The sequence below is a fragment of the Chiloscyllium plagiosum genome, unplaced genomic scaffold (genome assembly GCF_037043375.1).
Source record: "Chiloscyllium plagiosum isolate Xiang-an unplaced genomic scaffold, Cpla_swu_hap1 HiC_scaffold_12, whole genome shotgun sequence".
Lineage (NCBI taxonomy): Eukaryota > Metazoa > Chordata > Chondrichthyes > Orectolobiformes > Hemiscylliidae > Chiloscyllium > Chiloscyllium plagiosum.
The window spans coordinates 13,679,006-13,693,125 of NW_028270150.1; the positions used below are offsets into that span (position 1 = coordinate 13,679,006).

At 42.9% G+C, this 14,120-nt stretch overlaps 1 protein-coding gene across 3 annotated transcripts in view; it reads right to left on the bottom strand.

The window, feature by feature from the left end:
• cunh21orf91 (chromosome unknown C21orf91 homolog) overlaps positions 1-7,849 on the bottom strand; it is a 47,797-nt gene extending 39,948 nt beyond the window's left edge. For all 3 annotated transcript variants that reach the window (XM_043701412.2, XM_043701411.2, XM_087992465.1), the window contains exon 1: positions 7,644-7,849. The gene's annotated coding sequence lies outside the window, so the exon portion shown is untranslated. The remainder of the gene's footprint in view (positions 1-7,643) is intronic.
• Positions 7,850-14,120: the final 6,271 nt, after the last annotated feature.

Below are 14,120 nucleotides of genomic sequence, written 5' to 3' on the forward strand. Positions count from 1 at the left end.
GTCTGAGGTCATCCACTCAGCCTAACAATAAACCCTTTCTTCAAATACAGAAACTTCAAACGTTTTGAGACAGAAAGTGCTGGAAACACACAACTGCATCTTTAGCATCTGGAAGCTTTGTCCAAATAACCACTCAGTGTTTTTCTTCCCTTGCTCCACCCCCCCCTCCCCACCAATAGAACAAACAGCCCCAGGCCCCTGCAACTCCTAGTTATTCCACCATCAATATTGTAACCCTTCACCTTGTGCTCTCTCTGAAAAACCCAGACATGGAAATTGCGTTCCAAACATGTCTCGCCAGATATAAATTTTAAAATTTGCCAGTCCTGACTTGTAAATTAAATCCCTAGCTATAAGTCAAGTACTTCACCTGTCATTAAGCAGCCAAGATTGAAAACTGACCCTGGGGGGGGGGGGGGGCCTTTCAGGTTTATGCAGTTTCACACCAGTCATGGTCTAGAGTCCTGCGTAACCTCCCCCACCACCCACCCACAAAAAATATTTGACCCATGTACCATTCTGATGTCAAAATTAGCAGCAGTTTGATGAATTCCATCTCCCCCACCCACACTGAACTATCTCCTCCATCTGTAATATTCTCTTTATTTCTGTTGCTTATGAAAGCGCACACAGCATATTAGCCGCCCCCAACAATGTGAACTTGATTATCATTCCACTTCACGGTAATGTATGTCCAGGCACTCACTGCATATGTTAAAAACTAACCTTGTTCATTAACTTCAAAGGCTACGCACTGAATCCTTTATATGCATGAGCTGCAAACACCAAGTTTCTAGCTGTTGCCAATTCCATTAAAGTTGCTTTGTGTTTATAAATGGACTGAATAGCTGCATGAATTAAATGGTGCTTTAAGGCTCAGCATGTTGCAGGTGCCCTTGCCAATTTTCTTTGTCAAATAATGCACTTATGGTATTTGACACAAAAGTGCAGAGCACAAAACTGCCTGCAACACCCCCACCTCCCACCCCCTCAAAAATCTCAGATCATCCAAGTCATAGTGTTTCAGAACACGGAGAGAAAGTTAAGGGCACTATTTAAATGACATTCTCAAAAATAAAGACTTATTTATTTTAATAGGAATAAGGAGAAACTGTATCCATTGACAAGTGGCTCATAGTTAGAGGTCACAGACTGAAGCTAATTGACAAAAATAAAAACTGGAGATTTGGGTTGGGGTTGGATGCAGAGATGTGGATTAATATAAAAATGCAGGATATTAAATATCTGGAACCCACTGCCTTGAAAATATGAGAGGAGGATGAAGACACACACAGATGGTCTACAGTACCATATGATCAACCTGCATTTGGCGTCATACACCATAGAAACAGACCCTTCGGTCCAACCAGTCCATGCTGAACATACTCCCCAAACTAAACCCATCCCACCTGCCTGCTCCTGACACATATCCCTCCAAACCTTTCCTATTCATGTGAATCTCTCTCCTCTTACCTTAAAAACATGCCCCAGTTCTTGAAATTCCCCATCCTAGGGAAAAGGCAACTACCGTTAACTCTATCTACACCTTTCATTACTTTATAAACTTCTATCAAGTTGCCTCTTAACCTTTCATACTCCTTTGAAAAAAATCATCCCAGCCTCTATACTCAAAGGACTTTTGGAATACTGTGTGCAATTCTGATCTCTCTCCAAAAGGAAGGATGTTGTGAAACCTGAAAGGGTTCAGAAAAGATTTACAAGGATGTTCCAGAATTGGAAGGTTGGAGCTACAGGAAGAGGCTCAATAGGCTGGGGTTGTTCTCACCTGGAGTATCAGAGGCTGAGGGGGGACCTTATAGAGGTTTATGGGATATTAGCCAACTGCTGGCAAATGGGACTAGATTAATTTAGGAGATCTGGTCGGCATGGGCAAGTTGGATTGAAAGGTCTGTTTCTGTGCTGTACATCTCCATGACTGAGCTATTGTTGGGCCCAGGGATCCTTCATATTACGGTAACCATTCCAATGCTTACACTCCCTCTGGGTAATTACTTTCAATTTTCTTGGTGCCAACTTTTTTTTCCTTTCCCTGTCCCATTATTGCTCAATTTTTACCTTTCAAAATTACCTGAACCATCTAACCCTTTGTGAGACTTGAAAGGATTCAGAAAAGATTTACAAGGATATTGCCAGGGTTGGACGGTTTGAGCTATAGGGAGAGGCAGAATAGGCTGGGGCTGTATTTTTGGAGCATCAGAGGCTGAGGGGTGACCTTATAGAGGTTTATAAAATCATGAGGAACATGGATAGGGCAACTAGATGAGGTATTTTCCCCAGGGTGGGGGAGTCCAAAACTAGAGGGCAATAAGTTTAAGGTACAGGAGAAAGATTTTAAAGGGACCTTAGGGCACCTTTTTCACGCAGAGGGTGCTGTGTGTATGGAATGAGCTGCCAGAGGAAGTGATGGAGGCTGGTATAATTACAACAATTAAAAGACATCTAGATGGATAACAAATAGGAAGGGTTTGGAGGGATATGGGCCAAGTGCCAGCAAGTGGGACTTGATTAATTTTGAACATCTGGTTGGCATGTTAGTGTTGGGCTGAAGAGTCTGTTTCCGTGCTGTACATCTCTATGACTCAATCATACAGCTTCTCTTTTATTCCTTGTCTGCATCACCTCTCCCAACACTCAACTATTTTTTCTGACAACTGCCATCACCCTGCCAGTTTTACACCCGTTCAAAACTATAAATCCAATATCTTTTAGTTATGAAGAAAGACCACTGTTATGAAACAGTACCTTTGACTTCTCTCTCCACATATCATCTTGTCTAAAGTGCAACAGAAGGAAAAGACAGACAGTGAATGTTGGGAATCTGAAAAGACAACACAAAATGCTGGAGAACCCCAGCAGGTTTGACTGCATCTGTGGAAATAGAAACTGAGTCAATGTTTTGAGATTATAATGAGTCTTCTTCAGAGGTGGTGATGGCCTCATGGCATTACAACTCAACCACAGATGTGATCCACAGATGTGCAGGTTAGGTAGATTGGCCAAGCTAAATTGCTGTGTCCAAGGAGGAGTAGGTTAGGTAGATTAGCCATGGGAAATTCAGGGTTATACAAATAGTAAGGGTTTGGAGGGATATGGGCCAAGTGCTGGCAAGTGGGACTTGATTAGGGTTAGGGAGTGGGTTGAGTCTGACTGGGATGCTCTTCAGGGAGCTAGGTTGGACTTGTTAGGCCGAATGGCCTGTTTCCACAGTGTTAGGATTCTATGGGTTGTTACTCCTGAGATCCAAACAATGTTCTCAAGATAAGGGTGCAAAAACCCCCACGGCAGATGGTGGAATTTGAATTCAATAAAAATCTTAAATTGAGAGCCTAATGTTGACCCTGAAACTGTTGTCGATTGTTTGGGGAAAACCCACTGTTTCACTAACGTCCCTTGAGGGAGAGAAACTACTGTGCTTGTCTGATCAGGCCTGCATGTGACTCCAAACCCATGGCAATGTGGTTGACCTTTAGCTGCTCTCTGGGCAATTAGGGATGGGCAAGAAATACTAGCCTCGCCAGAGGCTCCCACATCCCACGAATTACTTAAAACTGACTTTCTGCATTTCTAATATTTTACTATTGAGCAAACACAGTAGCCCAATCATGCACCAGTGGAAAATACAAAGTAATATTCCTTTTATATATAAAAAAAGGGAGAGAAGGAATGGTAGGAGATGGAGTGAATCCTCAAAATTCAAACTAAAAAAAACTCAGCCCATTACAGTGTTGGCATTTTGTGACAGCATTCCAAAATGAATCCTATCAATTTATCCCCTCCAAAGGTCTTACAGCTCCCTCCACTTGACACATTTAACCTCTTTCCCTCAGAAGCAGCAATGCCATCTGTGTTAATCACTATGGCAAATCACTCCACACTGGATGCCATCTGAAGAATTTTCTTACAACCTTTTGAACAAGGATTTTAAACGGATTATCTCACTGGCCAGAATAAATAATCCGTCCCTGCTCACCAAACCAAGACAAACTCCAGTAACCTTCTCTGCTCTCGTAGAACAGGGCCAGTCTTTCCTCAATCACCACTTCCCCTCTCATCATCCCCAGCAATTCTGTGGGGCTGATTATCATTTTTTATATTAAAAAAGAGACAACTACACACATACATTATTACAGCTACAGCTGACAAACTCGACATTCAACAGTAATTACAATTAACAGGCAGATATTTTCCTAACCCAAAGTCACTTAAAATAAGTTGTCTAGCCAAAGATGTGGTTACAATGACAGGTTATTCCACAGTCTCCAAATTTTATATACAATCACAATGTAGGGAATTATATTTCACATTTATACTTAATTTAAACATCTAACTACCACTCAACACCACTAAGAAACTAAAATAGATACACAATTAAAATAAAATCACAAGCAAGCTAAAATTCATCTCAACATTATGCCAAGAAACACACACAAAAGGTTGAAACTTGTGAACACTGGGGTCAATTACCAGTTTGCTACTTAGAAATATAATTTTGCCTCACTAGGGTTTCCAAATCACCACATGTGATAATGTACTAGACATCTTTGACTAAACCCAACACTCTTATCCAAAAACCACTACACATTAGGAGCAGAAATGTATCCTTCATGCAGACTGCGTTTATTGCATATCTGCTCTTGAATAGAACTGTATAGGATTTTTCTTCTGCTCTTTCTAGTTGCTGGGTGTTGCAGTGTCTTGTGGCTCATTGAAATATTGTCCTATTTGTGGGCATTGGGATGATTGTTTCTACAGTTAAGTATTTGACTGGGACAACACATCCATCCAAGGACAAGCTAAACAAAGACACACATGAGAATTCCTAGAAGCATGGTATTCTAACTGGAACTCCATCAATAAACATGTTGATTTGGACCCCATCTACCATCCTCTGAGAAAAAGAATCAGAAATAAGAAACCAAGACACATAAATAGAAAGTGGGGCAGAACACTAAGTGCTTCACCAGAGATTCACTGAAGATGTTACCTAATAAGGTGACGAAACGTCTGAAAACAAACCTTCCAGCGCAGTGAGCAAACTTACATCCAGAACCTCAACCTGAGCTATAAATCTTCTCAAAAATCATTAGTGGATGGCTGTTTGCAGCAAACGGGAGTGGGATGAATGAGTGAATTACATTCTACAATGGGAAGAAATAAATTCAGTGGAATATGACTGTTTCTTTCTAAAAGGGAAAAAGTGAGGACTGCAGATGCTGGAGATCAGAGCTTAAAAATGTGTTGCTGGAAAAGTGCAGCAGGTCAGGCAGCAAAGGAGAAGGAGAATCGACGTTTCGGGCATTATGCCCGAAACGTCGATTCTCCTTCTCCTTTGCTGCCTGACCTGCTGCACTTTTCCAGCAACACATTTTTAAGCTCTGTTTCTTTCTAAAGCCAGACTAAAGGATGGGAACGTTAACTGTAAAGAGAGAAACCAACAGATGCAGCATGATTAAAAAAAAACTTAAAACGCACAGCAATGGAGGCCATTCATTCGTCATGCTCATGTATACTCTTTGAATGTGTTGCTTAACTCATCCCACTCCTATGCTCTTTCCCCAAGGCCCTGCAAACGTTTGTTGCTTTGAAGTGAACTTCCTGAATGTTTCTAGCCTTTAACCTTGTTTTTTCCAGATAGTCAGCAGCTCCAGCATTATTTCTTGGAGGGGCAAGGCAGTGTGGGTAGGCTCAGTCACTAAATTATCATAGATTAGTCTTGTTTTGGTGAGCAAGATGGGTGGGGGAAGATGACAAGAGAGGTGGGGGTGGGGAAAGAGGGCACAACTAAAAACATGCAACAGATTCTGGACAGAAACACATTAGTAACACTGCTATATAAAACTAAAACTACAACAAAAAATGTAGATTTGAATTTACAGCACAACTTCAGAAGACTCAATGCTCAGCTCCATTGCCTCACAGCACCAGGGACCCAGGTTCGATTCCACCCTTGGGTGACTGTCTGTGTGGAGTTTGTACATTCTGCCCGTGTCTGTGTGGGTTTCCTCCTGATGCTCCAGCTTCCTCCCACAGATTCAGGTCAGGGGGACTGACCATGTTGAATCGCCCAGTGTCCAGGGATGTGTAGGCTAGCTGGATTAGCTGCAGGAAATGCAGGGTTACAGGGATAGGGTAATGGTGTAGGCGGGATGGTCTTCAGAGGGGCAGTGTCGACTCAGTGGGCTGAATAGCCTACCTCCACCCTGTAGGGATTCAATGATTCTATATCAAAAAGCATTTACCTTTGAAACGTAGTCACTACTTAAATGCAGTCACTACTTAAATGCAAGGGACACAATCCAAATCCAATCCAGTTTCAAGAACACCTCTGGGACACCCGGACCAACTAACCCAACCGCCCCGTGGCTCAACACTTCAACTCCCCCTCCCACTCCACCAAGGACATGCAGGTCCTTGGACTCCTCCATCGCCAGACCATAGCAACACGACGGCTGGCGGAAGAGCGCCGCATCTTCCACCTAGGAACCCTCCAACCACAAGGGATGAACTCAGATTTCTCCAGTTTCCTCATTTCCCCTCCCCCCACCTTGTCTGAATCCCAACCCTCAAACTCAGCACCACCTTCCTAACCTGCAATCTTCTTCCTGACCTCTTCCCCCCCCCCACCCCCCTCACTCCAGCCTATCACCCCCACCTTAATCTCCTTCCATCTATCGCATTTCCAATGCCCCTCCCCCAAGTCCCTCCTCCCTACCTTTTTATCTTAGCCTGCTTGGCACACTTTCCTCATTCCTGAAGAAGGGCTCATGCCCAAAATGTCAATTCTCCTGCTCCTTGGATGCTGCCTGACCTGCTGCACTTTTCCAGCAACACATTTTCAGCACACAATCCGATTTGCCATGGCAAGATGCCATCGTAATCAAATCCACTACATGTATCTGAGAATTTACAGTGATAAATGTCAGGCAGGAGAAAGTGAGGACTGCGTGTGCTGGAGGTTAGAGTCGACAGTGTGGTGCTGGAAAAGCACAGCAGGCCAGGCAGCATCCGAGCAGGAAAATCAACGTTTTGGGCATAAGCTCTTCGTTAGGAATGGGCTTATGCCCGAAATGTCGATTCTCCTGCTACTTGGATGCTGCCTGACCTGCTGTGCTTTCCAGCACCATACTCTCGACAGTGATAAATATCAGTCCAAGTTATGGGGAGAAAGAACTCCCGTTCTCCTGGTTAAACAGTTCGACAACATAGAGACACTTAGAGAGACACACAGGCACATATATGCTTTTGCGTGTGTAAACATATTCATGTGGTTTGGCACATAACTGGGGGTTCAGTCCAAACAAGAAGAAAGTGATGTGGAAAGGCCTTATAGCAAGGGAACAATATCTCCCAGTTTGTCGACGCAGCCGAGCGGCCATCCCAGTTACCCCATTATTATGGACACTGTCCCACAGGACGATGTTACCCCATCAACGTGAGGCCAATAGTTTACGAAGCGGGACTCCACCGGCCACAGAAACGAGTCAGTCAAGGCCCGTACATGAAGCTCGCTTATTAAAATACACGTTTCAATCAGACCGACCAAAATCTCCATCACCGTGTGGTTACCGTCCTCTCTGCCCACCTCCCCCCGCACTGCCTCAGGAAGGCTTTCCCCTACTCACTCTGCTGGCGGTAGCGGCTCTGCGCTGGCCCGGGGTTACACAGTGTCACCCTCCGATACAATGTGCCCTTCACTCCGTTACACTATTATCTCCCTCCGATACAATGTATCCTTCACTCGGTTACACTATTATCTCCCTCCGATACAATGTATCCTTCACTCCGTTACGCTATTAGCTCCCCCTGATACAATGTATCCTCTCCTCACTGCGATCCTCCGTGTTCCAATAGAGAACTTCCCTCCCTCCCAACCCGAAGGTGTCAATAATAAAGGGATGTCAAATAGATTCCCCTCACATCATCTCCAACACAACGAGATACCACCCCACGGACTCACACTATCGATTGTATAGAGTACTAATCATTAATGATTACAAGACTCTTTTTCGAAAAAAGCCGCTGAGCTGACCGATAAATATGTAATTCTAATCCTTTAGTCCCCCTCCTCCCCAATTTAATTTGGTTGCATCCAGCGCGTCATATTCCATTCTGGACTATACAATAATACATCAGTCTGAGAGGGTGGATAGTAAATTTTAAACTGAAAATTTAAAATGATTGAAAATGTAAAGCAGGGATTTGTCTTTGCATTTTTACAAATATTCATTGTTTTTCATACTTTTAAAGTATGAATGCAAATATATAGCGTTATTTATTAAAATCAACTCAATGTCTCACTCTCCTCCCTGTCTTTGTGTGGTATGTTCCTCACCCCGCCCCTTCCTGCCCCCTGCTGGTGGCTCGCTGCCAGCGCAGCCTCTCCATAGCTGCTGGGAAATTCATGGCGCTGGAGGCGTGTTTCAATAATTGAAGAACCTCTGAATCGGTTCGAAACAGAATCTGGGGGTTTCCCGACCTGAAATGCTGACCAAAACATGATTTTACGCTAACTGCTCTGGAATTTCCTAGAATTTCCGGGAAATTCAGGCAGTCAATCCTGCTTTCCCCTTCAATAAGATCATGGCAGGTCTGATCATTGTACATTCCTGCCTATCCACGAATAACATTTCACCACGGTCCCCTCCCCCTTTGCTTATCAAGGACCTATCTACCTTTACCTTAAAGATATTCAAAGGTTTTTGCATCCACCACTTTTCAGCAAGATTTACAAGAGAGTTCGAAAGACTCATGACTCTCTATGAGAAAACAAAATCCCTCAACTCTCTTAAACTGACGATCCCAAAACTTTTAACAGTGATCCCTTGTAGATTCTCCCATTATAGGGAACACCTTCTTCATTTCTGACCCATCAAGATCTTGAATCTTTTATCACTTCAATAAAAACTCATAAGGGTGGATAAATCCCTAGGACCTGATGAGGTATGCCCTAGAACTTGGTGGGAAGTTGGGGAAATGATTGCTCGGCCCTTTGCTGAGATATTTGTTAGCCACAGGTGAGGGGCCAGAAGACTGGAGGTTGGCTACCGTGGTGCCACTATTTTAAAAAGGCGGTAAGGAAAAGCCAGGGAACTATAGACTGATAAACCTGACATTAGTGGTGGGCAAATTGTTGGAGGGAATCAGGATGGCGACTCCTTGTGAACTACCTTCAGGAAGTCTAACTCGAACATCACTTCTATACTTTTAAAATTATATTGTGAATCTGAAATGCCTCTGTTCAAGTTTTCTTTTCTCACCCTATGCCCTTGCTGACTATGATATGGAGGTGCCAATGTTGGTCTGGGGTGGACAAAGTTAAAAATCACACAACATCAGATTATAGTCCAACAGGTTTATTTGGTAGTACTAGCTTTTGGAATGCTGCTCATTCATCAGGTAGCTGCGGAGCAGAATCATCAGACACAGAATTTATAATGTAGGTTTGCTTGCTGAGCTGCAAAGTTCATTTCCAGATGTTTCATCACCCTACTAGGTAACATCTTCAGTGGACCTCCAGGCGAAGCACTGTTCATGATTCCTGCTTTCTATTTATATGTTTGGGTTTCTTTCAGTTGGTGATATCATTTCCTGTGGTGATGTAATTTCCTGTTCTTTTTCTCAGGGGATGGTAGATGAGGTCTAACTCGATGTGTTTGTTGATAGAGTTCTGGCTGGAATGCCATGCTTCTAGGAATTCTCGTGCAAGTCTCTGTTTGGCTTGTCCTAGGATGGATGTGTTGTCCCAGTCGAAGTGGTGTCCTTCCTTTATCTGTACGTAAGGATACTAGTGAGAGAGGGTCATGTCACTTTGTGGCTGGTTGGTGTTCATGTATCCTCTTGGCTAGTTTTCTGCCTGTTTGTCCAATCTAGTGTTTGGAGGCCCACTGAAGATGTAACCTAGTAGGGTGATGAAACATCTGGAAATGAACCTTCTAGCTCAGTGAGCAAACTGATATCCAGAACCTCAACCTGAGCTACAAATCTTCTCAAAACTCACAAACGGAATTTATAGCAAAAGATTACAGTGTCATGCAACTGAAATGAAATATTGAACAACCTAGGTTGCTTTTTAAGTCTTTCATCTTTTAGAATGGGTTGCAGTTTTCGGTTCATTAATATGTAAATCCCAGAACTTCTTTTAAGTCACAATCCTGAGATAACAAGGTTTTATATTTAAAAAGTGAATCTAAGCTCAGACAATGCATTAAAGGTGTGAGGTTAGAGTCTGGCTGTATCTCAATCTTGAGTCAGACTGGTTCTATTTCCAAAGTAGGAATTTATAAAATTGACTGCCTGCAGATTGTGTGCTTTTTGAGCAAATTAGAATGTATCTGCAAATACAATTCTGCAAATGCAAATTCACCCCATAGGTGTATATGTGCATGTGTGTGCATGAGAGAGAGTGTGAGTTTGCGTGTGTGTGTGCTTGGTAGAGTGTATGCATGAGTGTGATGGAGTATATGCCTGTGAGAGGATATATGCGTGGGTGAGAGTGTGGGGTATGTGTGTGTATATGAAAGAGGGTCTGCATGAGTGTGTGAGTATGTAAGAGTGTGTGTGAAAGTGTATAGTGTAATGGCATCACCTACAGTGTGACAGCATCCCAAGGTCCTGGTTGAGGCCATCCTCTTGGGTACCAAACTTGGCTCTCAGCCTCTGCTCGGACACTCTGCGTTGTTGTGTATCCTGAAGTTCATCTTGGAGGATGGTCACCCAAAGATCCAAGGCCAAAAATCCTTGACCGCTGAAATGTTCCCCGACTGGGAGGGATTGTTCCACAGTGTCCATTCATTTGTTGTCGTAGCACCTGCTTGGTCTCACCAATGTACCATGCTCGGGGCATCCCTGCCTTCAGTGTATCATATAGACAACACTGCCTAAGTCACATGAGTACCTGTCACATACATAGTAGGTGGTGTCCCCACATGTAATGGTAGTATCCATGTCAACACTATGACGTGTCTCGCAGTGGTTGCCGTGACAGGGTTGTACAGTGTCGTGGTCAATGTTGTCCTGAAGGCTGGTCAGTTTGCTGTGAACAATGGTATGTTTAATGTTTGGCAGTTGTTTAAAGGCAAGAAGTGGAAGTGTGGGGAATTTGGTCCGTATCTCTCTAAACCCTTCCTATTCATATACCCATCCAGATGTCTTTCAAATGCTGTTATTATAGCAATCTCCACCAGGTGATGTGCTCATTGTTATCAATAATGTGTTGCAGGCTGCGAAGAGCAGCTTACCATGCTTACTATGGCCTGCCTGCACTGCTCATAAGTAAAACTTTTCCCTGTACTTAGGTACACATGACAGTAAATCAAATCAAATTAAATTGAGGGACAAGATTTACATGTATTTGGAAAGGCAAGGACTGATTAGGGATAGTCAACGTGGCTTTGTGATTGAGAAATTGTGTCCCACTAACTTGATTGAGTTTGTTTGAAGAAGTAACCAAGAGGATTGATGAGGGCAGAGTAGTGGTTGTGACCATGATAGAATCTAGTAAGGCATTCAGCAAGGCCCAGCATGGTAGATTGGTTAGCAAGGTTAGATCAAATGGAATACAGGGAGAAATAGCCATTTGGATACAGAACTGGCTCAAAGGTAGAATACAGAGGCTGGTGGTGGAGAGTTGCTTTTCAGACTGGAGACCAGTGGTGTGCTATAAGGGTCAGTGCTGGGTCCACTGCTTTTCATCATTTATGTAAATGATTTGGATGTGAACATAGGAGGTTTGGTTGCTAAGTTTGCAGAATACACCAAAATTGGATGTGTAGTGGACAGCGAAGAAAGTTACTTCAGAGTACAACAGGATCTTGATTAGATGGGCCAATGGGCTGAGGAGTGGCAGATAGAATTTACTTTAGGTAAGTGTGAGGTGCTGCATTTTGGAAAGCCAAATCAGGGCAGGACTTAGACAATTAATGGTAAGGTCTGGGGAATGTTGCTAAACAAAGAGACCTTAAAGTGCAGGTTCATAGTTCCTTGAAAGTGGAGTCACAGGTAGATAGGATATTGGAGAAGGCTTTTGGCATGCTTTCCATTATTGGTCAGTGCATTGAGTACAGGAGTTGGGAGGTCATGTTGTAGCTGTACAGGACAATGGTTAGCCACATATGGAATACTGCATGCAATTCTGGTCTCCTTGCTATAGGAAAGATGTTGTGAAACTTGAAAGGTTTCAGAAAAGATGATATTGTGTGATTTTTAATTTAGTACAAGGATGTTGCCAGGGTTGGAGGGTTTGAGCGATAGGGAGAGTCTGAACAGGCTGGGGCTATTTTCCCTGGAGCGTCGGTGGCTGAGCAGTGACTTTCCACAGGTTTAAAAAATCATGAGGGGAATGGATAGGTTGAGAAGCCAAGGTCTTTTCCTCAGGGTGAGGAGTCCAAAAGATAGGTTTAAGGTGAGAGGAGAAAGAGTTAGAAGAGACCTAAGAGGCAACTTTTTCACGCAGAGGGTGGTGTGTGTATGGAATGAGCTGCCAGAGGAAGTGGTGGGAGTTGGTATAATTACAGCATTTGAAAGACATCTGGATGGGTATATGAATAGAAAGGGTTTAGAGGGATATGGGCCAAATACTGGCAAATTGGACTAGATTAATTTAGGATATCTGGTCGGCATGGACTTGTCGGACAGAAGGATCTATTTCTATGCTGTCCAGCTTTATGACTGTGATTCTATAAATCACTTCTTACTTTTCTAAATTCAGGTTGACACAAGCCTCCTTATAAGGCATATCCATACTTTGTATTAGTCAAGTAAACCTCTCTTAACTACTTCTTACACAATCACACCCTTAAATCAGGAAAACAGTATGTACACAGCACTCCAAATGTGATCTCAATGTTTATCTCATAAGCTTCACATTTTTTATTTTAATTCCCCATGTAATAGTAAATGACATTTTGTGAGCTCTCCCTTCATTATTGTGTTCAGTCATAAGATTAGAAACATTAACCTTACTACAACTTTCTAGTCTGCTCCTTTATTCTATTGGACTATATTTCATCAGTGTATCATTTCCATTAGGTTGTCTTAGTTCCACATTCATTAGTCTGGTTACCTAACCAAAACCTGTCTGGATCAATGTTGTAAGTTCCACTTATCTGCTTTACTCAGGGAAATTGTTTCAGATTTCCACAAACTTCAGGGCAACCAAAATGTTTGTGCATGAGTCTGGACTCACACTGCACTTTGTTCAGCCAGCACTGCTGTTCTTGCTGATCAATGCTGGCCCCCAACTAAGCAATGCGCAAAATTTAAATTTCTCTCAATAAAAGAAAATAAATAATGCTGATGATGGCGATCTGAAATAAAGGGATTCCGAAAAAGTGTGTTATTTTACTTGAAATTTAACTCTGTTTTTGTCCCCACAGACCTGTTCAATTTCTCAAGGATTTTCTGAATTAATTTACAATTCCCACCCTTGTTTTCAAATCCCTCTATAGTTGTACTCCTCTCTATATTTACCTGCAGCCCACAACACTTTTACATATCTACGCTACTCAAATTCTGCCTTGAGTATTTCTGATTTTAATCATGTCATTGTTGATGACTGTGGTGTTAGCTACCAAGTCTGTAACCTCTGGAATTTCCTCCCCAAATGTCTCACATCAACCTCACTCTTTGCATTTAAGAATCTCCTCAAACTATGTCTTTCAGCAAGTTTTTGATAATTTGCTTTCATATTGCCTTATACGGCTTGGTGTAAAATTTGCTTTTTTTGAATTGCTTCAGGAGGGTTTCCTGACACAATATGTAGATAGGCCAACAAGAGGTGAGGCCATACTGGATTTGGTTCTGGGTAATGAACCAGGCCAGGTGTTAGAATTAGAGGTAGGTGAGCACTTTGGGGACAGTGACCACAATTCGGTGACTTTTACTCTAGTGATGGAGAGGGATAAGAGTGCACTACAGGGCAAGAGTTATAGCTGGGGGCAGGGAAATTATGATGCGGTGAGGCATGACTTAGGATGTGTGGCCTGGAAAAGTAAGCTTCAAGGCAAGGGTGTAATTGATATGTGGAACTTGTTCAAGGAGCAACTATTGAGTGTCCTTGATAAGTATGTACCCGTCAGGCAGGGAGGAAAGGGTCGTGTGAG